Source organism: Toxorhynchites rutilus, chromosome 3 (assembly GCF_029784135.1).
Source record: "Toxorhynchites rutilus septentrionalis strain SRP chromosome 3, ASM2978413v1, whole genome shotgun sequence".
NCBI lineage: Eukaryota > Metazoa > Arthropoda > Insecta > Diptera > Culicidae > Toxorhynchites > Toxorhynchites rutilus.
The window spans coordinates 42,713,945-42,740,618 of record NC_073746.1 but is presented as its reverse complement, the minus strand read 5'-3'; the positions used below and the strand labels follow the sequence as shown (position 1 = coordinate 42,740,618).

The window sequence follows — 26,674 nt, the reverse complement described above, 5'->3', positions numbered from 1 at the left end:
AAACTCGATTATATACAGTTTGAAAAAAAATATTTTTTTTATGTTTCAAATATGACGTATTTCAAGAAGAAATGTAACCTTTTAACGTTAAGGAGTAATTTAAGTGACTAATTCATATACAGTGGGGTAAAAATCGTGATTTTTGAAGATTTTGCTTGAATTTTCACCAAGAATTAATTATATCGATATTGCAGCCAAATTAAGATAGATAGAAGTTTCGTGTCAAAGAACAAATTGTAGAGCGGTTAGAGAGCTTCAATTTGATTGATAGAAACAATCCAGTTTAATAAAAAAAATCAGGATGAAATTAATAATAATACATTAACAATTACTAACTTTTAAGTTTTTCACTTCCAAAATGTTATTAAATTCTATTAATTTAGATGTTCCACTACTATATCCTGTATCAAATTTTCTCATCTTTCAAATGAAAGCAACAGAATCGTCTTCCGTAGCGTACTTTGTAATGTAGAGCCAGTTTGAGGCAACAGAGTCCGAAACAAAAAAAAAGTTCTATAACTCTGTCATTATTGAAATTCGAACATATGCGTAGAAGGATTTTTTTCATCAATTATGATCGTCTATCACCCTCTGAGAGAATCTGGATAATTTTTTTTTCATGTGAGAAAGGTATTTTCTGACTTTAAGGGGATGAAACAAAAATCAAACTCCTCTTTTATATTAAAAAAAACAGAAAAATATATGCAAAAAAAAACGAATAAAAAAACAGGATTCGATATTCAAGAGCTCGATTGAAATTATTTACATTGGATAGGTTACATTACACAATTTTAATAACTGTAGGCTTCCCTCAAAATGTCAATAGAGCGAGTGAAAGGGGAGGTATAATAAGTGGAGATGGAACGGATATCCAGTAACTATCCGGATCAAAATGTTTCATTTTGCATGTGCTCGCCCGCAACTATTAAATTGATAGTTTCATTCGTCGTTACATTTCACCAGGATGGATTGTTCTGAACCGTCTCCGGGAAAAAAAATGGAATTAACAGAGTCTGCCGTGTTTATTGAACTCAGTAATGAAAGGAAGTCGTATTCGTGCGATATTGACGAGCAAGTTAAATGCAGATACCAACTTGATACCAAAAATTTCATCAGATACTTCCGAACCAAAGCAATATTGTATTCCACATTCACGGATTTTAATAATATTTCAAAAATGGGTTTGTCTAATGGTTCATATTTACGTCTCGATCGCACTTCGATTTCTATTTTATCCGTTTCTTCCACGTATTTTTTCTGTACTGGAGCATCTTATGTACCGTCGATGGGGGTGCAAATGGGTTATGGGGGTGGAATTGGGTCAAAAATGGAGAAAGTTACTATTAATAATATCTTGACAAATATTATTGAAAGCTGTGAGCCGTTGATTAGGAAATATATTTCCACAACTTTCAGTGCATAATACTTAACTGTAGTACAAATAGTTATTATTTAATAATTCATCAAAGTTTGATGTGTAAATAGCCATCAAATAACACCTCAGAAAAAAATATCATGCCCAACATTATACAGAACTACTAAAATTGTAACTATTGAATAGAATTATTCTTTAAAGTCTTGCCAGATGAGTCATTACTGATTTTGAACATCCAATTTTTTTCCATTCGAATTTCAATATTTTCGAAATAATCTCTTATTTACACTGAGTGAGGGTGAGAATGGGTCAAGCACAAAATTGAATTCCATACCAAACCGATATAGTGATTGTCAGATTTTCATGAAAATTGTTAGTTTTATTCCTCATCGTAAAATATTAGACCCATATTTTTTTATTTTTCATCAGGGTGGCCATTTCCGAAAAATCTACTTTTCCCCATTTTTTCCCAAAAATGACCTTTTTCAATAATTCATAACTTTTGAACTACTGGACCGATTTAGCTGATCGATATATCAAATTAAAGCCAATGAGTTTTTTTTTTAGTTTTTTAGTTTTGTCTGAAAAACATTACACTTGAAAAAAAAAACAGAATTTGTCTTCGTAATTATGGATTATAATTGTTTTTCATAGCTTACATGGTTTCGGAACTAAGGTCTATATATATAAAAATGGATTTCTGTCTGTCTGTCTGATTCTTATGAACTCGGAAATTATTGAACCGATCGGCATGAAAATTGGTATGTAGGGGTTTTTCGGGTCGGGAAAGGCTCTAATGATAGTTCGAGACCTCTCCCCCCTCTCTATAGGGGGGGCTGCCATACAAATGAAACACAAATTTTTGCATTACTCGAGAATTAATCAAGCAAATGAAATGAAATTTGGCATATGGAGGTTTTAGAGTGCAATAAATGATTCTATGGTGGTCAGATTATCCTCCCCCCTCTCTAAGGGGGGGCTGCCAAACAAATAAAACACAAATTTCTGGGTAACTCGAGAATTAATCAAGCAAATAAAACCAAATTTGGCACGTGGAGGTTTTAGGGTGCAATAAGTGTTTCTATGGTGGTTAGACACTCCACTCCTCTCTCTAAGGGGGACCGCCATACACATAAAATACGAATTTCTGCAAAACTCGAGAATTAATCAAGAAAACGAAACAAATTAAGCATATTGAGGTTTTTGGGTGCAATAAATGTTTCTATGGTGGTTAGACACTCCGCCTCCACACAAATAAAACACAAATTTCTGCATAACTCGAGAATTAATCAAGTAATTGGAACCGAATTTGGCATATGGAGGTTTTAGGGAGCAATAAATGTTTCTATGAAGGTTTGACACTCGTCCCATCTCTCTAAAGGAGGGGGAGGGGTTGCTTAACTCGACAACTAATTAGGTAAATTGAACCAAAGTTGACATGTGGAGGTTTTAGACGGTACGGAACATTTTTATGGTGATTCAACAGAACTAGCCCCTCTCTAAGGATAAGGGAGCTACCATACAAATGAAACACAAACTTATGCATTACTTGAGAACTAATCAAACAAATGAAGCCGAATTTGGGATGTGGGGGTTTTTGAGTACGAGAAATGATGGTATGACAGCCCTTGAGAGGGGGTCCCATAAAAATGATGCACATATTACAACCAAACATGACAATTGAAAATTCTCGGAAAACTCTGAAGGAAAATGGGAAAATTCGAAAAATTCAATTCGCATAAGTTCTACAATTACATTTTGACAGGCGTTGTTAGTCCATTTGATGCTTGCGGTAACTAAATTGATCTTCGTTGGAGAGTGGAAATGGATTTCAATGTGATCAAACGCATTCCTTTATTGTCTTCTATCTATATAAATAAAAATGGATCGCCGAATGTTTTGAAAGGAGCAAAATTCGAGAAAGGAATCGTCCGATTTGGGAATGTCTTAATTCTATCATATTCTCTTTAATCTGATTTATAATGTCGAGTTTTGGTAGAAGTACTGAAATTTTATAGTAAAAAAAAAATTGTTTAAGGCTAGATTAGAAGATCAATCAATGAATAGTTCTGCGATTAGACTCATGAACGTGCGCTTAGTGAGAAAATGTGGATGTGATAACGAAAAATAAATTTTGGGCGGGACGAAGTTTGCCGGGTCAGCTAGTTTTTTATATATTTTCTTGAAAACTGAGGTCTTTTGAACATAACATATCCGAATATCAGAGAGGGTTTTGTTTCGTTTTCGAGTGCTTTTGCAAAGTTAACATGTTTTCAGTTTTTGTTCAATATTTCTAAGCGACTGGACAACATCTCTGCGACTAGAATCCAATTTTCATCTGAGTCGGTCCGGTAGTTTAAAAGTTATGGATTTGAAAAAAGTCATTTTTGGGAAAAAAAGGGAAAAATTATTTTTTGCGCCATCGAAAAAATCATATTTCAATAACACAAAATAACGCATCTCTGAATTTTGGAGATGTTATCTAAAAAAATTTTAGCTTTCAAAAAAAAAAATATATATATAGCGCCCTTGGTCCCGAGACAATATAAACTATAAAAAAATACATTCAATAATTACAAGACTAAAATCCAAATTTTTTTCGAAAAGAGACTAGCTAATTGGAATTAATTTGATATATCTTTCATCTGTATCGGTGCAGTAGTTCAAAAGTTATGAGTTTAAAAAAAATGAATTTTTGGGAAAAATTAGAAAAAAAATATCTTTAGGACCACCCTCAAATGGAAATGGTTACCTATTTAATTTGATATGCCGATAATCCGAATCGGAACAGTAGTTCAAAAGTTATGAATTAAAAAAAAGGTCATTTTTTGGTCATTTTGGACAGCTCTAAAATGGAAACTATCACCCTAATGAAAAAAAAAATACGGGTCTAATGTTTTGCGATAAATGACAAAACTACCACTTTTCACGACAATCTGAGAACCACTAAATCGGTTTGACATGGAATGGCTGTATGTAAACATTTCCATCGCACTTCTAGGTGGATTGACAATATTTTCGTAACTCAGATAATCAGTCAAGACACTTACATGTTGTTAAATTATTTTAAAATTAACTAGAAATTTATTTCTAATCACAATTCTTAATAGAAAGTAATATTCACTACTCTGACCCATTGTCACCCCCTCTAAGGCGTGAGATTGGGTCAACTTTCATTTAATCGTAGTTCAGTAAAAAATAATATTATCCAACAATTCCTAGAACACTTACGTGTGTTCATCATTAGAGAACATTTCTACATAATCAGAATTGTATTTTACTCTAATTTACGATAGTTATTCAACAAAAAGTTCGAAAACTACGTAATATTATATAAATAAATATTATGAATAAAGTCAAGTTAAAAAGTCATCCATACTTCATTCAAATTCTCTCGAGCTCTTTTGAGAATTACGATTACCTCTGAAGGTGGGTTCAAAAATCTAGTACTATCCACAAGTCGACGGCTTTGATAATCTCAAATTGATCCGTTGATATCATTGAACAACCTTTCTAGCGGCTGCAGAACTTTTTTCTCACATTCACTATAACCTTAGGCGAGTGCATAAAAAACACATAAACGCTATTATTGAATGACCCTACTCATCTTCCAATTAATTCCAAATGTTTGTGGCAGTATGTCGGCCATCCATATTCAAATTAGCCATTTAATATTGTTGTTTCCCATCAATTAGCACTACGGCAGGAATATTGTTTGAAAATACATCAATTCGAAAATCCCACGTTACTATTTAATTTGAATGGGCTCTCCTGTCATTGTTAAACTTCCAATCTGAGAGCCATTGGTTTTTGAGATAGGGATACGAAATTCAATATCTGAGTAAGATTTTATTTACAGTGTATTCAAAATGCTGTTTTTCATAAATAGTTCATTAATTTTCTAACAACTTTGTCAAACATCATATTTTAATCAGACATATGGATTTATGATTTTTTGAAAGAAAGATCAATGTCTCTGAATACGGCCTTTTAAAAAATACGTCGTAATTCAAAAGTTTAGTCGTAATTTTTTATTTTCCTGTGGTTGTGAATTTTCCATCACCCGTCACAGTGCCGATGGAGCTATTGTTCACAGATGAAAAAGGACGCTCAACGTGAAAATCATAAGGAATTCAGATTCAATTCAAACCATTTCCAACGAATGTAAACCTTTGGGAATGGGTTGTCGGGTAACAACTAATGAAGAAGCCTCTTCTTCCTCCGTTTGGTATGTATCCTCATCGAGTAATTCAGCTTCTTCGAGGGTTTTTGGTCTTACTTCACGTGGAGGATCATCAAGGGAACCAATCACGGCATGCTGTTTGGCATACAGCAGCATATTTATAAATTTTATAGAACTCTCGATGCGCCTCGGCTGTCGTTTCCTTCGAATCCACAATGGTCCAGGAGATGTATTTAAGTGGAAATTAGCATTTAGAGCTCAACGGTTATTCTCTAGACAAAAACTGTCTTTGATAAAGTTGTTACATATGATAGAGCGCTCATTTTCATGTAATCTAAAATAGGGTGACCGAAATTGTCGAAAAAAAATAACTTTCTTATCTTTCTAGATAGAGGTAAACATAGTTCGACAATGTTGTAGTCCCAGTTATTTGAGATATCTTTGTAGAACAAAGTTTTTTTTCTATCTCTTAAAATAACCGATATAGCGCATTTTTTCTAAGCTGCGTTAGGGTCACCATGAAAAAAACAGTTTTCATACTTTAACTTTTATATTTAAAATTTTACATACAAACTGTCTTCGAAAGATTTTTAGAACATACTAATACAAACATTTTGCGACGCAGAACTTGTCAATATCTCAACTTCACTCATGGATGTTATTGATGTTATTGATGTTTCTTCCCAAAAAATACACTTTCTTCAATTACTTGTCATTCTTTCTGGGGCAAACATAAAAAATGTTTGTTGACGGAATTTGAAAGAACAAATTTCACCCTATATAATATGTGATTTTCGAAGATATGTTATTTTTGGTATTTGCGTAAATTAAAATTGAAATCACGAGTTAATGGGTGAAACCCCATCGATAACTTTGAGCAGGATTAAGATATTGACAAAATCTGCACCGCAAAATGTTGGTAATAATTAGCTCTAAAAGTCGTACAAAGACAATTTTGATGTAGAATTTTAAACATAAAAGTTAGAGTAAAAACCCGTTTTGTTCATGGTTACCCTAATGCAATTTAGTTAAAAAACAACTTTGTGGCATATATTTATTCTTTGTGGCATATATTTATTCTGACAAAAACTGTCTTCGACAAAGCTGTTACATATAATAAAGCGCTCATTTTTATGTTATTAAAAAGTAGGGTGACCAAAACTGTCGATGAAATAAAAAATCTAACATTCTTATCTTTATAGATAGAGGTAAACATAGTTCGACAATATAACAGCCCCAATTATTTTACATAACTTTGTAGAACAAAGCTTTTTTTTATTTTTTAAATCGATTTAGCGCTTTTTTCCTAAGTTTCATTATGGTGACCATGAAAAAGCGGTTTTTTTGCTCTAACTTCTATATTTCAAATACTACATCAAAACTGACTTCATACGACTTTTAGAGCTTATCCAGACCAACATTTTGCGATTCAACTTGTTAATATCTTAATCCTACTCAAAGTTATTGATGTTTTTTTAACCCAAAAACTCATGATTTCAATTTTAATTTGCTCAAACACGAAAAAAAACATAGTTTTCAAAATCACACATCACATATCATGTAGAGTGAACAATGTTCTTTCAAATGCCGCCAATAAACTTTCTTTATGTTTGCCCCAGAAAGAATGACAGGCAATAGCAGAGAGTGTATTTTTTGGAAAGAAATATCAATAACTTTGTGTGAAGTTGAGATATTGACAAGCAGAGATACCAACCTTCCTGATTTTTCAGGATTTCCCAGACTTTTTAGCACGCTCCCTGATATCCTGACGAACACTCATTTTATCCTGATTTTTCTGAAATTATCCTGATTTTTCCTGATTTTTGTACTTTTTACATTATTCGATACTTATGTAACTGAGCCTGTAAAAATAAGCGAATTTAATAAAAAAAAAAATACATTATTCATAATAAATATACTGGTTTCCATGCCAAAGTTTTCTTTCATGATAGTTCTTCGGTTCACACTTGTATATATCACACATTATGTTAAATTCTCTGACGCAAATCTGTACGCAACATTTTTTATCTCGACTCTCAATTGTTTCGTGGTTTTCCAAAATTACTCAAGATAAAATTTTTGAATCCGGAGTCAATATGAAAAGATTTTATATATAATTTGTTCATCTGATTCAGGGTATAGTCAGCTTTAAGATGGGACTATTGTAAATATATCTATAACAGTACTAAATATCATAAAAATTAGGAAAACAAGTCATTCACTGCTGATATGCTTTCCTCATTTGTCGAGTAAAGATTCATTCCAAAGCATGGATGATGAATTCAATGAAAATTTGAATATTGGTCTCTCTGGTAGCAAACATGTTCTGGAAGGGTAGAATATGCAAACTATGTGAAAAATGGTGAAAGATTGTGGATGAACTATGAATATAAAATGAAATTATAATGCTTTGATTGAAAATGATGTTTTTGTTTTCCCAAAAATCGAACATTAACTTTTCGGACAACCCAATATGAGCTATCCCGATTTATCCTGATTTTTATTTTCATTCCCACTGATTTTTTAAAATTATAGTTGGCAACCCTGTTGACAAGTTCTGCATCGCAAATCGTTTGTATTAGTATGCTCTAAAAGTCTTTCGAAGGCAGTGTAGAATTTGAAATATTCCGTTTTTTTTCATGGTGAACCTAATGCAACTTAGGAAAAGGGCCAATTCTGTTATTTCAAGAGATAGAAAACATTGTTCTACAAAGATGTTTTAAATAACTGGGTCTACAACAATGTCGAACTATGTTTACCTCTATCTATAAAGATAAGAATGCTAGATTTTTTATTTCATCGACAATTTGGTCACCCTATTTTTGATAACATGAAAATGAGCGCTGTATGATATGTAACAACTTTGTCGAAGACAGTTTTTGTCTAGATAATAACCGTTGAGTTTCAAATGCTAATTTCCACTTAAATCCATCTCCTGGGTCATTGTGGAATGGAAGCATTTTCTACATAAGATGCCAAAACAGAATCACTAATGTATTAAAGCGGTTTTTTACCATAAGTCTACGTTAGGTTCATGACGTTCTGGATATGTTGCAATTGACCCACACTTGCTGCTGGGGAGTCACGTTCAGGTTTTCGTGAATAAACCTCCTGCTCAAGACACTGTATGTGAACTTTGACGTGGTGAAAGATTACTTGATTGAATTTTATCATTCTGCAATTCGTCGGTTTTCATTATTCGGGGCGTTAGATTATTATTCGGTGTGCTTCTCTAGTTTCCTGTGTTGGTAGTCGTAGCTTAGTAAAGGACGTGAATCATCTCACCGAAACAAAAAGATGCCGATATTACAAACGCCACCATCGACCAAAAGCGACGATGGCCCCTAGATTTGAACAATGCCAATCTGATCTTCCAGGGTTTGCATTCCCCATTTTTTCAAAAAAACACCTGTTTGGGATTTGACATCTTTGTATTGTCCTAGGGTTTGTTGGATTTCCATTAACATGGAGTGCAATATTTCATCTGATGGTAAATGTGGTCGGTCGAAGTCGTTCATAGTCATCTAGACAGACTACATCAGTCGCTCCCAGCAGTGTCCAAAATGAGGGGCAGCCGGAAGGTTGAATTTCCACGAGGTATCAGGACTAACAGACTCGTTTTTTAGTTACTATTCGTCGACTCGTTTCAAAGTTTGACACAGCTTTCGCGAGTCTCCAATGAAATCCGTTTCGCTGTCACTAATGAATTCCATAGACCAGGGGTTCTCAAACTGTTTTGGGCAATTGACCCCTTTTCTAGAATTTTATCATACCTTAGCCAAATTTCTTTGAAAATCCTATCCTTAGTTTTTGACGTAGGACTACGTCTTACATTAAGGGTGCCAAATCAGAAAACAGGTCACGTTTTTATGAAATAAAGTTAACGTTATTATTTTTGCTGCGAACGAATACAATAGAATCGGAAATTTTCTAAGATTTGTTTGATATGCTATACATTACAATCCCATAGTCTGTACATGGTTTAAATTGATGAAAATTGGAAGCATTCCCATTTCCCCATACATTTGTTCTGTCCATTGGTGTGCTTTCCCGAACAGAGCTGTCAATAACGGGCAACTTATGCAGCCGCTAAAAAAAGAAACAATGAAGAGGGATAGAGAAAAGAGAATATTTGCGAAGTAAACTCCATTCTTGCATAGTAAGTAAGCTGTCGCTAGCGTATAGGTATGGTATTACATCTCCTCTGAGGGAAATTCTCAGAATCTTTCTGTGCTCGTCGTGCTTCGGTGATGTCCTGAAGGTGAACGACCGGTTATGGTATCCCACCACATTCCAAGCACCTTTTCTGTTGACATCTCCGCACAGAAGCACAATTACGTATCTCGAATCCTCCTTGAGAGTGAATCTTATCCTATATGCATCTGCCGATTTCGAATAGGTACACTTTATTTTGCTCAGTACAGCGCCCCAAGTGGCCGGTTCTAAAATTTTTGACTGCTGTTTGTTTTCTCTTGGAATCTTGTGCTGGGATGTTGGGTACTAGGATCGCAAAGGAGTTGTAGGTTCATCAAAGCGGTACAGTGGACCGAAAACGAAATCAAGATCCGTCCTATTTTTTACTGCAACCGCATCGCTGACGAGAACAAATTATTCATTAATAAATTGCAATAAATATAGGCAAACACCGGAAAAGAAGACGTGCGTTTCCGTGCGAAATTGTTCAACGTCGCGGAAACTATATTAATTAACGCGTGGAGCAGCAGCAGCAAATTCGTGGCAAATTACGAAATCTCTTACTCGCCAAATCATCCACCTTGCTTTTCTTCTTTCTTGAGCAGCCTACGTTGGATACACGCTGGTGGCTTAATGATGAAATTTTAATTATCCCTGCGAAGTTTATCGGTGCGCGCGAGCGATGGCATTTGGAACTTTTTCTTCACGGCGCTCTGTCTCTCTCTCTCTCTCTCTCTTGCTGCGTGGAAACGCGGAAACTAACGAATACGTTAAACAGGACTTGACAAGAACAAAAGTTTCCCGCCCTGTTCATCGTTAGCTGGCTGAGCCGCTGTTTTGACGTTACGCTTTATCTTTGGCATCGTGTGGGAAAGGAATATTTATCGTATGCTGAGATCCACTCAATTCACATAGGAGTATTTCCATGTCAAATGACGGATTGAGCAAAGTCGTCAAAGGTCGGAAAAATATTTCCACTATGTAGTGGAATGTTTCATGAATTATGCAACTACAACTGCTTATCGATCTTCTGTGAGATAGTTCTCTTTCGAAATGTTGATAATCAAAGACCATAGGCTAATTTTCCATTCAATCAAAATTAACTCTATTATAAAAGGTCTTGCTGGAAATTTCTAGAGAGCAAATGAATTAGTTTTGATCTAGTCAAAAAAAGATTATTTTTATCTCCAAATCCTCCAAACCTTTAACCTCCTCCTTTAGAACTTCCAAACCAAAGATAGAAAGAAAATATCTGGGTAGGTTGGAGTAGAATTAGGTGGAATATCTTAAAACGAAAATGCTGTGGCTTTGTAGCTATGTTCATCTGAAGTCGGATTTAGACGTTATGAGTTACTCGGATTCAAGTAAACGTCAATCGATCCGAAGAATTACGAACGCACCCATATCACGAAATTTGACATTTGATTTGTATGTTTGGAGCTACTCGCTCGTTCAAAAACAAAAAAATTTCGATCACAACGTCTAAATCCGGCTTAAGAGTTCACTCATCACGAAGGTAGTGATGTTAAAATTTTTAATTTATTCGATTATCGATTAATCGTCGATGCATTCTTCAATATTCGATTCATTCGAATAATTGTCTTTCAATATTCGATTAATCGAGCGAATATTCATTTCCTGTAATAATCACGTATCACGTAGTCATTCTGGTTGCGTGGTCTATCGGGTTGTCGATGTTAGATGGTTGAATAAAAAAATGTTGGATAAAGAAATTATACAGCCTAATTTATAACCTAAAAAATGCATTAACCTTGGGAAAGATCCCTTCTTTCATTATCGCGATTAAATTGACAATTATTCGATGTATTCATATTTTGATTTTCAATTAGGGACATTTTCAAATAGGTGCACGGTTTTAAATTCCCCCTCCCCCTCCGTGGACAAGCGTGAACATTTTCATACCCCTACCCCCCTTTGTCCACGTGTATATTTTTACTTTTTTAATTAAAATAACTAAGGAAATAACTGAATTGTGCCTAAATTCCACTCTAATTTCATTTAAGTTTATTTTGTTTCAAATTTTACTTGCTGTATCCTGTTGTACCTGCTTTGTGTTGGCCCATTGTTGTTGTATAGTAAAAAAATGAGTAGCATAACAAAGCACATGCTTCATATGAGTTTAATTTTAAAATACTTGTGAGTATACAATTTTGTTTTCTATTAACAGCGTACATATAAAGGCTATTTGGTTTGCTAACACGAAAACACGCAATGTACAGTTGACCAGGTGAGGAACAATCCGCATCTGAGTATAACACTACATAACTTCAAAGATTGATCTTCAGCTTTACTAATTGTGATTGAAAACGCCAAACGAATAAAAATAAATGGATTTCAAATCATTTTCAAATACATTTTAGTTCACGATTTTTCAAAACTTGCAAAAATGTGCTGACATCACCTTTCTTGTATCAAACATGTATTCTATATGTTTGATACAAGAAAGTTAATTTACGTTTACAGGTTTATTTTAGAAGTGTGCTTATTCCATCAGTAAATCCGCCAGTAATAATCCAATCAACCTGATTAATTCGCTTCTATTTGATTCATATGAAATTCGAATAGAAAATTTTACTACTCTCGATCGAATGAAAAATTATCCTTTGATTTTGGATTATGAATATTTCATGACATAACGATCTCACAGCAAACCGATGGGCAGTTGTGGAAACTTGTAAATGTTTTATACAAGATCCAGTTATTGCTTTGACAAATGCATTGTTTCAGAGTGTTCCAAAAATCACTCAACATTTTCTATGTCGCATTCCGCTCCTCTTTTTTGTTGTTGTTGAGTTCAGTTCTTCGCCCACTCCGGAATATGATCGATCACAGCAAATTCCGATTCATCTTGAATCTGGATTTGCGATTCACTTTTAGTCGGCAACGCAATACAAAACCTTCTCCGCCATAGCTCGGAGAATTTTCAGAGGGTATTGAAAGCGTATTAATTTTTTTTAAATTATATATCAAATCCTTATCGACTATTCTGAGACTGAGTGTCTAGATGACTTTCAAAGTGCTTGCGGGGAAAAATGACATCAGATAACTCAAGATTCATTGATTCCCAACTATGAAATCAAGCTCAAATCTCAACTATGAAAGAATTATTAAACATTTCTTGAGGCCTATTTTTTGCATTAAATTGGCCCCGATTACCCCCCCCCCCCCCCCTCTTAATTGCATTCATTTGAAAGATAAGAAAATTTAGCATAATATTCTGTTGTGGAATATTTTAAATAGTGGAAGTAGAAAATAGGAATAACATGGTGGTGTCGAGGAAGGAATAGTAGAATGGATGGAGAGCTTTAATTTTGTTGATAGAAACAATAAAGTTTATCGTGCATTTTTGGGAAAATAATTAAAAAACCCTCATAAACGAAAAAAAAATAAGTTTTTCTCTCTTCTAAAATATACTTCAATCCATCAATTTAAATGTTTCACAACTGAATTCCATGCGAAATTTTCAGAAAAAAAATGGAATAGGGGAACTGAGGGGAATTCGGTAACCCTAAGCAACATGTCCATTTCCTGTGTTCACATACCACTAAAACTCCCGTTCTTCAAAAAATATTGTAGCTCAACTTATTGTAGTTCAAGATAGTAAGAGGTTTTTATTATGCAAATTGAAAATAGTACATTTTTCATTATTAGAAAAAAACGTTGAAAAATCGAACATTTTTTTAGTGAGCAGGTAAAGTGGTCACCTGTGGGGGGCAAAGTGGTCACTCGCACATATCACTCTAGAAGAGATAGATTTATGCGTCTTTTTTTTGGGCAAATTTGCTTAAAACATTATTAAAATAGTAGGTACATGTATGAAATGAGCTAGGCCTATTCACTCATACGTACTCATTACGTACAAAAACGTAGTAGGAAACACATAACGTTTTTCAAAATGAGGCTTGGTTTAGGTTGGGGTGGCATATTTTCCAGCTTTTGAAAACAGAACATTGTCAGTAGTAATCGTCCACTGAACTCTTTGCCCCCCAAACAACGAAATGCGAAATATGCTAAATAATGAAGTGTCAAAGATAACTATGGGAAAATGACCTTCTCCGTATAAAATTAGTGTTCAATGTGAATGAAAAACTTTGTTTTCTTCATGTGGTAAAATAGTTTCTCACAAATATTGTATCTGAAGCTAATATTTATATTAATTTATATTAAGTTTTAGAGGAAAACTAATTTCATATCCAGATGTCGACACCGTACCGTTGCACAATGGTCCAGGAGATGCATTTAAGTGGAAATTAGCATGTAGAGCTCGACAGTTATTCTCTAGACAAAAATTGTCTTAGACAAAGTTGTTACATATGATAGAGCGCTCATTTTTATGTTATCAAAAATAGGGTGACCATTGTCGATGAAATGAAAAATCTAACTTTCTTATCTTTAGAGATAGAGGTAAATATAGTTCGACAGTGTTGTAGTCCCAGTTATTTGAGGCATCTTTATAGAACAAAGTTTTTCTCTATGTCTTAAAATAATCGATATAGCGCCTTTTTCCTATGTTACTTTAGAGTTACAATGAAAAAAAAAAAACTATTTTTTCGCTCGAACTTTTATATTTCAAATTCTACATGCAAACTGTTTTCGAAAGACTATCAGAGCTTACGAATACAAACATTTTTCTATGCAGAACTTGTCGATATCTCAACTTCACTCAATGTTATTGATATTTCCTCCCAAAAAATACGCTCTCTTCTAATGTAAAAAAGTTTATTAGCGGCATTTGAAAGAGCATATTTCACTCTACATGATGTGTGATTTTCAAAACTATGTTATTTTTCGTGTATAAGTAAATTAAAATTGAAATCATGATTTTTTGGGTAAAAACCATCATTAACTTTGAGTAGGATTAAGATATAGACAAGTTCTGCATCGCAAAATGTTGGTATCGATAAGCTCTAAAAGTCGTACGAAGACAGTTTTGATGTAGAATTTGAAATATGAAAGTTAAAGCAGAAAAAACACGTTTTTTCATGGGCACCCTAATGAAACTGCGCTAAATCGATTATTTTAAAAGATAGAAAAAGGTTTTGTTCTACAAAGTTGTTAAAAATAACTGAGGCTACAACATTGTTGAACTATGTTTATCTCTATCTATAAAGATAAAAAAGTTATTTTTTTCGTTTCATCGGCAATTTTGGTCACCCTATTTTTGATAACATAAAAATGAGCGCTCTATCATATGTAATAACTTTGTCTAAGACAGTTTTTATCTAAACAATAAATATCTCCCACAAAGTTGTTGTTAGCGCTTTCTATCTGAGTTGCATTAGGGTAACTACAGGGTTTTCCATTTCGGGCTTCCGAAAGTATACAGCCCTGCGCTGACAACCGTTTGACATAGCTGTCAACCAAAGCGTCATATCGTTAGTTGAATGTCTGCTATTTTACAATATGGATCGTCATCACACAACGTGTTAATTTTGTTAAATTATACTATAAAAATGATGAAAAACCGGCAAATGTTTTTCGAGCATTACGGACGGATTTTGGTCGTCATGGACGGCCTACAGAGCACACATATTGTGAAACCTGCGCATCATCTGTGCATCATCGTAATGTGCGTTCGGCCGAAAATATTGCTGCTGTTGCTGCCAGTGTGGAGGATGACCCGAATATTTCGATTCCACGGCGTGCTCAGCAATTGAGCTTGTCAAACACATCATTGTGGCGAGTTTTGCATTTGGACTTGCACCTACATCCATATAAAGTCCAACTGGTACAAAAATTAGAGCGTGGTGACCATGGAATGCGTCGGGCATACGTCGATTGGGTGAACGAACAACAGCAGCAAAATGCTAAATTTTCGCATCAAATTTTCTTCAGCGATGAGGCACATTTCGAGCTCGGTGGCTATGTGAACACTCAAAATTTCCGTATATGGGGCTCAGAAAATCCACACGTGATTGTTGAGAGGCCATTGCATCCGCCAAAAGTCACTGTTTGGTGCGCAGTATGGTCTGGTGGAGTCATCGGCCCGTATTTCTTTGAAAATGAGGACGGCGAGACGGTAACTGTGAATGGTGAGCGCTATGGCCGCATGTTAACCGATTTTTTTTTACCACAAATTGAAGATATGGATACGGATGACATGTGGTTTCAGCAGGACGGTGCCACGTGCCACACAACACGACGAACATGGCCATATTGCGAATGAAATTTGAGGGACACATAATTTCGCGTTTTGGTGATGCCAATTAGCCGTCCAGATCATGCGATTTGAACCCGCTAGACTTTTTTTGTGGGGTTATGCGAAAGACCGTGTCTATGCCAACTCTCCGCAAACTCTTGAACATTTGAAAGACAACATTCGTGAAGTTATGACCGAGATACCGCCCCATATGTGCCGAAAAGTCATCGAAAATTACCTGTTCCGGATCAAGGTGTGCGAGGAAGCCCTAGGTGGACATTTGAATGATGTTGTATTTCACACATAATGGCATAAACCAAACATTAATTTGAAATAAAAGTTTCATCGAAATTCGAATTCTAAGTGTTTTTTATTTCAATTTACTTTCGGAATTTAAAGTTGGAAAACCCTGTATAATCAAACGGGTTTTTTACTATAACTTTTATATTCAAAATTATACATCAAAATGGTCTTCGTACGAATTTTATGGCTTATCAATACCAACATTTTGCGATGCAGAACATGTCAATATCCTTAACCTGCTCAAAGTTGTTGATGGGCTTACATCCAAAAACTCATGATTTCAATTTTAATTTAATCAAACACAAAAAAAACATAGTTTTGAAAATCACATGTCACATAGAGTGAAATCTGTTCTTTCAAATTCCGTCAACAAACATTTTTTATGTTTGCCCCAGAAAGAATGACAAACAAATGAATAGAGCGTGTTTTTTGGGAAGAAATATCAATAACATTGAGTAAAGTTGAGATATTGACAAGTTCTGCATCGAAAAATGTTTGTATCAGTAAGATCTATAAGTCTTTCGAAGACAGTTTGAATGTAAAATTTAAAATAGAAAAGTCAGAGCATATATCGGTTATTTTAAGAGATAGAGGAAAACTTTGTTCTGTAAAGATGTTTTAAATAATTGGAGCTACAACATTGTCGAACCATGTTAACCCCTATCTATAAAGATAAGAAAGTTGGATTTTTTATTTCATCGACAATTTTGGTCACCCTATTTCTGACAACATAAAAACGAGCGCTCTATCATGAGTAACAACTTTGTCCAAGACAGTAGAATAACTGTCAAGCTCTACATGCTAATTATCAGTTAAATGCATCTCCTGGACCATTGTCATCACGCCTGGCGTTGTCATCACGGATACACTTTATTTCGTGTTCACCGTGAAGTGGAAACGGGTATAAAACTGTATATTTGATGAAAAAACCATATGTGAAATATCATGAAAAAAATTAACCATTATGGAATCGTTTAATTTTTAAAGTTTTGAGCTATGAACGTCTATGCATAGCCCGTAACTATGAAAGTTTTAGGATCATACGAAATAGCTCGGTAATTTACAGTTTACGTGAATTATTTTAAGAATATGGATTTCAGTGAAGAAGTTCAATGATATTAGTAAAAATATATCAAGCACTCACAGGCAGCTCAATCCGTTTATTGATAAATACGGAAGGAGGGGCGGAAAGTTTCTTGAATACGAAACAGGTTTCATTTTATTTAAAATGTATCGGAGATTATATTTGAAAAAAAAAAATTCTTCGTGTCCACGTGGACATAGTCTATACTGCCTGCCCTCTCTCCGTGGACAAGCGTGGACATTTTCATACCCCCTACCCCCCTAAAGTTGTCCACGTGGTATGTGGACAGCCCCTTATTCGATACAAAATTAGTCGATTAAAATTTCAGATATTCAATTATTTGAATTAATCGAACGATTAACCGAATTCTCTGCACGAAAGGTACAACCCTTCAAAAATCACAAAGTTGTACCTTGTTATTCTTTTTTCACGGGAACAAGAATTGATTCTCGCTGAAAAAGGTATATTCTGTATTTCGCTTATTTCCAACCCTTCTTGGATGCTTTCCTTAGATACTATAGTTATCATTTTGACATGTTAATATTTGCATGGTTTGGCAATGTTACCGTTGCTGAGTGATTCGTACTTCCAATGGCGAACAACCATGGGGTACACAATTGATGAATGTGAGCACACTATAAATTTTATATTGTTATTTGTAATGTTGTCCCGAGCGGGTGACACTCAATATCGATTTGTGTTCAATTGGATGATTAAGATGATGTGTTTGACATGTGCTATCAGGCAGACATTGTTTCAATTGTTCAATGAGTTATTCGATTGATTATGTTAAGTATATTGTTTCACAAAACATCGATTTCCTCTCAGCAGGATATAAACATTCTGGAAATATTCACAGACAACAGATTCATCGCAGCTCCTCGTCGAACAATCCATTTGACCCCTTTTCCAGGCCAGCCAGCAGCAGCAGCAGCAGCAGCTCGTTAAGACGCTATCCTATCGAATCCGCAATCTAATTGTACGAATCGAGAACACAAAGCTGTTTTACCGCGAAATGGCATTACGTTTTGGCGGATATTGGCTTTTCGGACCTCGTTAGCACCGTCGATGTACCACTTACAAGTTAGTGCCCCAACGACGACAACGACGAAAAAGAACCCCAATAACAAAGCGTTTTGCGAAGAGGTGCCGGCGAAACCGTACGGCTAATATCGCAAAACTCTCATCTCTCCCTCTGTGTGTCTGTTTATCTTCTACGGCGTCCGAGAGGCCGAGGCCGAGGCGAAACAACGCCGCGCTCGGACCCAAATCGACGGCCAGACGGCGGTCGATTTACAGAAGACCCAAAAGCCAGAGCGCGAATCAGTATTCCAATCAGGGCGCTTCACGCGAAACATACCGCACACACAGACCCGCACACTGTTTGATGGCCACGGTCCGGAACGGCCGCCTCCGTGGACCGAGTGAACCGCAGAAATGAACGAAATGATACTTTGCTTTATAAACATGTTTAAAATGTTTATAAGATTCCTTTCCCGACTAATCTCATAGCATAGGATCACCTTCCGCTTTTGTGAAGCTCCTCTGCTCCCCACCCTCCGTCGTCTATCAAGATCAAACGCTAGGCCCAAGGTAGGCAGATTGGGACGGGAGAAGGCGAGATTCGAGAGCACTGCCGACACTGCGGATCGAGATTGGGGAGATTTTGGAGAAGCGCTCGAACGAGTGTGTAATGGCGGCAAGAATCACGCCTGAATAGAGTTTATTATGGGGCCCACATTCAGCACTGCCTGTTGCCAATAAGCGGTTCCAAATACCGGCGTTCGGTTTCGGGCCCGGTATCATCAATACGCGAGGTTAGATGAGAGGGAGTGTGTGCGAGTATGTTTGTTTGTCGGCATTCCGAAATGGCTCTGCTGGTCTAATCGTGGTTCTTAGGTTTACCACGATTTGGCACAAAACCGATACGAGCGGTGGGTTCGCGACAGACTTAAAGGCATGCAACGCATCTAACCTGCCGGCAAATTTGGAAGTGATGACAGCTTGATTGATTCGTTGGTTGGAGAGAACGGGGTATATTTAACCGATGTTTTAATTTTTGTTCGACTGTTTTTTTGAACTCGATTTGGGGAAAATATACTGAACCTAAAATTCACACAATCGACCATTGTATGAGCATGAAATGCTCTATTTTCTTAATTTTATCAAAATTATCAAAACTAAAATCTTCTCAAAGTTAGAACAAAATCACATGTCAAGCTCACGGTTTCAGTTGAAAGTTGATTATTCAATTTTGTTTTTTCCTCAGAACGAATGTAACAATTTAGAAGTCTTGCGTTAACATTGCGGTCGTGTTTTAGGCACCATTCCCATTGAATGTGTTCTTTGTGCAATTCGTCAGCCACGGAGAGGAACTACGAAATTTACAGTCTACCCAAGCTCAAGCTCAAGCTCAAGTCAATGTATGAATGTGATAATTTTAATAACACTTATAAGGATTAAATATAAAAACATCTTCTAATCAAATATAGCTGTAAACATTACATTTGGATAAATGTTACTTTCGGGTAAAGGATCATTTGGGTAGATGTTCCATTTGGGTACCTGTCACATTCGGGTACCTGTCACATTCCGGTAGATGTCGTTCAGGTAACTGATTTTCGGGTAAATGTGACATAATTGATATTCGGGTAAATGTGACATAATCCTACTAACCATCCAGAACCCTTGCACTCTTTGTTCCACTGCCCCTTATCAGAATCATAACATTCCTTAACGAATTCACAATGATTGTTTCGAAATGACGTAATGTGGTGCGAGCCTGATCATTTTTGCCGCCAGCGAATGGGGAACGCAAATATCTTATGGCGGGTTTACATTAGGGAGATCTATAGCTATAGATGGATTTATTCACGTGAAAATATGTGTAAACGGGTGAGAATAAATATGATACACTTATTCGAGGTATATATAACATGAATGAATTCAGCATATGTAAACGCTTGTGAATTTCTCACTGGTGAGAAATCACTGAAGTTGGGTGCAGTTCTATTTCAGGTGAATAAATTCACCGAAAATATGAATATATTCATTATAGAAGTTCACGCTAGTGTAAACGGTTGATGCGATTTCTATAAATCTCATGATATTTCTTCACATGAATATATCACTAGTCTAAACCCACCTTTAGACTTTATTTTTTGGCAAGTTAGAAACAGAAATAGATAAGCTTTGTGCGAATAACCGGCTATGAATGAAATCCAATTGAATTCGAAAAGCGTGTCAATCGTTCTCCTGTTGGAATGCGAGAAGTGTTTTCGCACCATTCAGCAATGTCAAAATGAAAAAAAAATCTTAGAAATTTCGGTTTCGATTTTCTTTATTTATTCAAAAGATATATTGTTTCTGACAGTCCTCACTATGTTGATAATTGATCGAGTTTCCATTTGCTGCAATTACGGCCTCCACACGCCTTTGGAACGTACAGTGTCGGACAAAACATTAAGTCCACTGCTCAAGTAAAAAAAGAAAGGGACAAAACTTTGAGAAAAAATCATCCAATCTAGTACTTCAATCTATTTATAATAATTTGTTTGCATTGTTCGAAGAAATTCATAACATCTGTTGTTAAAACAATAGTCGTTCATTAGAAAATACGTTTAAGCATTGTTCCGGCTAGAGACAAGGAGGAATAAGAAATAAGCACCATTTATTCACTCACCTTTTATTCACTTCATTTTACAAAAAAAAAATACACTTGAACAATATTTGAAAACACTAAACTAAACACAAAACCATAAAAGGTTCACCTTAAAAAACCAATATGCATTTTATTGTCCAAGAGCTCCAGAGGGTACACAATTATCTGAACAGAAAATTGGAAGGTATTATTTCAAAACCATCAACTTACCACAAAAAGTGGTGTCCAAACAATAACAATTGACCAGAGAACAAACTGACTTTTCTAGAAAGGTATCAGACAGGGACAGATAAACTCTATTGCAAGAACAACCCGAGCAAAGATAAAACCATCCACAATAGAATTCACTAAAGCGTGTATCATATAAATAGGGCGCCTAATGTACAGATCTTCATTCATTTATAAACAATCCTAGAGTATGGTCTGACTGACTGAATTCAAATTCGGAAGAAAGAAATTGCTATACACTGTTCCGTTAACGTTTTCCCCATTTAGAAGAATTCCGAAGTTCTGGCGAAAACTAGCATATTTAACAACTAAAATGACTCGACAAAAATTAAAACCGGTTTTTAAATTCATGGTAACAAAACAAAAACAAGAAAATTCATACCGTGAAAAGCTTCTAGGATCAGTACTTGTTCGTGTAACCTTTGTTATGCATCACTTCACGCACCCGGTTCGGCATGGATTCCACTAGCTTCTGGCACGTGGTGACTGAGATGCCGTATCAATAAGTTTGGATCCTATCCCACAGTTGCTGCTTATTCTTCGATCTCCCACAGGTTCTCCATAGGATTCAGATCCGGTGACTGCGCTGGTCACTCCCTGACGTCGATTTGTTAACCTGGAACCGCTTTTGACGGTCTTGGCGGTGCGCTTCGGATCGTTATCCTAAATGAACTGCCATTTTAGGGGCATCTCCCACTCGGCATATGGCAGCATAACATCTCTTAGGATTTGGGTGTAGAGCTACTGATCATGATCTAATCCAGCCAGTACATGGGGCCAATCCCGTACCATGAGAAGCAATCTCACAAAATAATGTTCCCTCCTCCATGCTTGACTATCTTGGTGGTATAATGCGACATGTAAACGCAGCCTATTGGGCGAGGGATTCAAGTTTTTTCGTCCGAGCCGATGAGGTTTATCTTCGTCTCATCCGACTACAGTATATTTCGCCATTGCTTTTCTTTCTCCGGACCGATCCAATCGAAGTGGTCTTCCGCGAACTTCAGTCGCGCCTTCAGATGCTTCGGCGTCAGCATCGGGACCTCCCGGGGGCTTTTACCGCATGCCCCACCAGCCGCCACTGAACTGTCCGGGGACACACATTGTATTGTAGCGCCATATATTTTCTTAAAACCGCAGTGTTTAAGAAAACAATTTAATACTATTGGTACTCTCGCGATGGAACTGTTGAGACGTAAAAAGCACACCTAGCATTGCTGTGGGACTAGTTAAGAAAAACGGATATTTGAATCTGTTTACTGGTCACCCACAATCTTTAATCGTTTGTTCTGCGCTCAATTCTATGCTGCTTGGTTACAATTCTTGAAAATTATAGCAGTGATGCTTTCTAGTCGTCAACTGAAAAGAAAACAACGTAAACGTAATGTTTAGTTACATATCTATATAGGGGAAGTGGGGGAATAGTGGTCACCCTAAGGAATATGACCATTTCCAGCGTCCACATACCGCTTCAATTCCCGTTTCTCGAAGAATATTATAGTTCAACTCATTGTTGTTCAAGATATCTAACGGCTTTCATTATAACAAAATTAAAATAGTACACTTTTCATCATTAGAAAAAAAGGTGAAAAATCGAACATTGTTTTTGCTTGGAGGCTCGCACATATCAAGCTAAATGGGATAGATTTAGGCGTTTTTTTCGTGCAAATTTGTTCAAATCATATTTGATATAGTAGGTACATGTATGAAATAAGTTTGGCCTATTCACCTAGAGTCTCAATTTAAATTTTCTCATGCATACATAAACGTAGTAAGAAACACATAACATTCCGAATAATGAGACTTGGTTTAGTTGGAGTGGCATATTTATCCAGGGTCAAAGGCACAAAAGGAGCCTCCTCAAGAGCAGAATGTGATGCGGTATGTAAGCTTTAGTAAACAGAACATTGTAAGACGTTATTCACCTATGACCACTTTGACCCCAAACATCAAAGTAATTTCTATGTTAATTTATCGCTGAGATTAAACAAAACATCTGTGCACTAGGGTGGCAACGAAAATAGTCATGTAAAATTTCAAAAACCGACCATGTACATTTTGTTTATTGGTCCAAAAATAAATGATCTGTGCAAAGTTTCAGCTCGATCGGACATGATTTAGGAGTACCTCAAAGCGCTCAAGGTTTTGATTTTTTGATCCTAGTAAATCTTCCAAGGGGGGAAAATTGGAAGGAAATTTGGAAAATAGATTTTTTTTCGATGCCAAATGACTTAAAAATGCATGAAACGTCGAGATCTGGTGTCATCTCGAAAATAAATTTTTGGCCGAAAATCGACCTTTTGGGACATAGCCTGAGAGGCTATTAAGGTATGAAAAAAAAAAAAAAATTATCGAATTTAAAGAACCGACCATGTACATTTTGTTTATTGGTCCAAAAAAAATATCTGTGCAAAGTTTCAGCTCAATCGCACATGATTTAGGGGTGCATCAAAGTTTTGATTTTTTGATCCTCGAAAATCTTCCAAGGAAATTTAGAAAACCGAATTTTTTTTTCGATGCCAAATGACTTAAAAATGCATAAAACGTCGAGATCTGGTGTTATGACGAAAAAAAATTTTTGGCCGAAAATCGACTTTTTGGGACTTGGCCTAAGTGGCCAAAAAATCAAAACTTTGAGTACTTTGAGGCATCCCTAAATCATGTCCGATTGAGCTTAAATTTTGCACAGGTCATTTTTTGTGCCAATAAACAAAATGTACTTTTATGTACTTAAAATTCTTCAACCATAAGGTGACTATCAATACGGCATCTATAGTCATTAGTTATACTACCGAACAAGCAGGTGACCGCTTTGCCCCTCCTCTGACCAATTTGCGCCCACTACCCCTATATAAAAATGGAGTGATGTCTGTCTGATTCTTATGGAATCGGAAACTACTGAACCGATCGACATGAAAATTGGTATGTAGGGGTTTTTGGGGCCGGGGAAGGTTTTCGTGACTGTTTTAGACCCCTCCCCCCTCTCTAAGGGGGGGCTGACATACAAATGAAACACAAATTTCTAAATTTCTCGAGAATCAATAAGGCAATTGAAACGAAATTTTACGTGTGGAGGTTTTAGGGTGCAATAAATGATTCTATGATGGTTAGATACCCTCTCTCTTAAGGGGCTGCCATACAAATGAAACACAAATTTCTGCATTACTCGAGAATTAATCAAGCAAATAAAACCAAATTTGGCATGTGGGAGTTTTAGAGTGCAATAAATGTTTTACGGTAGTGAGACACTCCACCCCCTTTCCAAGAGGGGGCTGCTATACAAATGAAACACAAATTTCTGCATTACTCGAGAATTAATCGAACAAATGAAATGAAATTTGGTGTGTGGAGGGAGAGAGAGAGAGAGAGCTTGTTTTACACCTTGTTTGATGATCTACGGAAGGATGAAAATAAGTTTTCAATTTCTTTCGCATGAACATTGACGCATTTGATGAATTAATGAAAAAATAAGAATGTTGACTGGCTTTGATCTTTCTTCTATATTTTAAAAACGAATCTCGAATATTGGTCCACTCCCTTATTACTTCGTTATCTAAAGATAAACAAAAGAGGTCATTGTGATTGAAATTATTTTTTTTTCTATTTCCTTTTACAGGTATTTTGCAAGTGGTTGCACTCTTACTGACCTACTCTACATTTATAGAATTGGAATCTCGACGGCAAGTGAAGTTGTGAAAAATGTTTGTAGGGCCATACGAACTGTATTTAAAGAAGAATGCATTCCAATTCTCAATTATTTCAACTACAGTGATAGACATTCATTTAGCCGCACTTGAAAAAAACACTTACAAAACAACTAGGAATGTTCTTCTTATAGGGATACTTATTTGCTGTAGTGATAGTATATTTAAGTCACTTTTATTGAAAGGACGAGTGTCACAATCTCACACACAAGGCACACATCGGTGGATATAAACATTCAAACGTCGTTTTTTCCCGAGACATACGTTTAGCCGCAGGGCGTAAAAATCGAGTTTTCGCATAATCACCAAGCCTTTATCTGTGTTTATTGAAAAAATACTTGGGAATGTTCAATTTACAAGATAAATATTAGATGTGCGTAACGTTTGAGCGTAAGAAGTTGGTCAGATTAGTGATTTACGTAGAATTTAAAGGAATAGCGAAAGGTATTCTATTATCGGAAGGGGAGCGGAAAATAAAAAAGATATTTAGTGAACAAAAGTTTTCTAATCGCTTGATCGTAACAAAAATTGGTCTATCTGAGAAAGTGGTACGGAATTTCTTTAAATAGTGCCAGAAATATGGGATATAATGACCAACAAATGGGAACACCTAAGTTACTTTGCGTCTTAATGGTCGAATAAGACACGAAGCAACCAGGAAACGATGTCCTGCTCATACATTAAGGCAGAATCGGTTGTTCCAGTAACGAAGAGGCATATTGGGCGCATCTTGAATGAGTCACCAAACATCATGTGGAACAAACCGAAACTGTCCGCCACCCATAAGCAGAACCATCTCATTTTCGCCCGGCAATACATGCAATGGAAACTAGAATGCATTTTCCGGTTGCATTTACAGTTGCTATTGGTACAATTTAAGTCAACGGCATGTCGTGAGATCGAAGCGAAACTTTGAGGGCGGAAGTTTGACAGTGTGGGGAGCCGTTTCCTATCACAACAAGCTTCTCATTTGTTTCATTTTCACCCGAATGAACTCCGAAAAGTATCTTCAATTACTGGAAGACGTTTTGATTGGCCATATTGAGAACAACGTTACCGAGGATGTCGTTTTTTCAGCTGGATTATGCATAGATCCACGTTTCCAAGCAACCGAAGGCATGGTTTGCCGAGAAGTACATTCCGCTTCTTGAATGACCTGCTTGCAATCGATTGCAATCCCATAGAGAACCTATGGAAAATCTTGGCCGAGATGGTCTATGCAAACGGATTACAATTTGATAACATTTCCAGTCACAAGGCAGTAATTCAGGAATGTTGGGCTATAATCAATATGGCAACACTTGAAAAGCTGTCTGACTCGATGCCAAATCGAGTTTTCAAAGTGATCCGAAATGGAGATGGACATACTAAATATTAGCTACCGATTGGACTCGAAATTTGCCGCACAAATTATCTTTTAGAAATTTTAGGATGCGGCTAAACGAATGTCCACCCTGATTCCACATATTTGAATTACTTAGAAAATAAAAAGTGCTTTTTCATTATACTTTTTTTAGAATGAATTCGATTAAAATAAACAATAATCGTCTTTTATGAGCAAAACTGTACAAAGAATTGACTTATTTTTAAAAATATTGAGGAAAAATAGGGTGCGGCTAAACGAATGTCTACCACTGTATGAGGAATTGATGTTCCATCAGCCATTCCATGCCATATCGATACAGTGGTTCTCGGATTTTCGTGAAACTTGATAGTTTTGTGTCTTAACCCGAACATTGATCCACATTTTTGTATTTTTTCACTAGGGTGCACATTTCTATG

At 36.0% G+C, this 26,674-nt stretch overlaps 2 protein-coding genes across 2 annotated transcripts in view; one reads left to right on the top strand and one right to left on the bottom strand.

Moving 5' to 3' along the window:
* The window catches only part of LOC129777364 (60S ribosomal protein L9), a 432,239-nt gene extending 406,957 nt beyond the window's left edge, over positions 1–25,282 (bottom strand). The window contains exon 1 of the mRNA XM_055783605.1: positions 25,273–25,282. The gene's annotated coding sequence lies outside the window, so the exon portion shown is untranslated. The remainder of the gene's footprint in view (positions 1–25,272) is intronic.
* LOC129777357 (ankyrin repeat domain-containing protein 29) overlaps positions 1–26,674 on the top strand; it is a 483,863-nt gene that overhangs the window by 199,944 nt on the left and 257,245 nt on the right. The window lies entirely within an intron of this gene.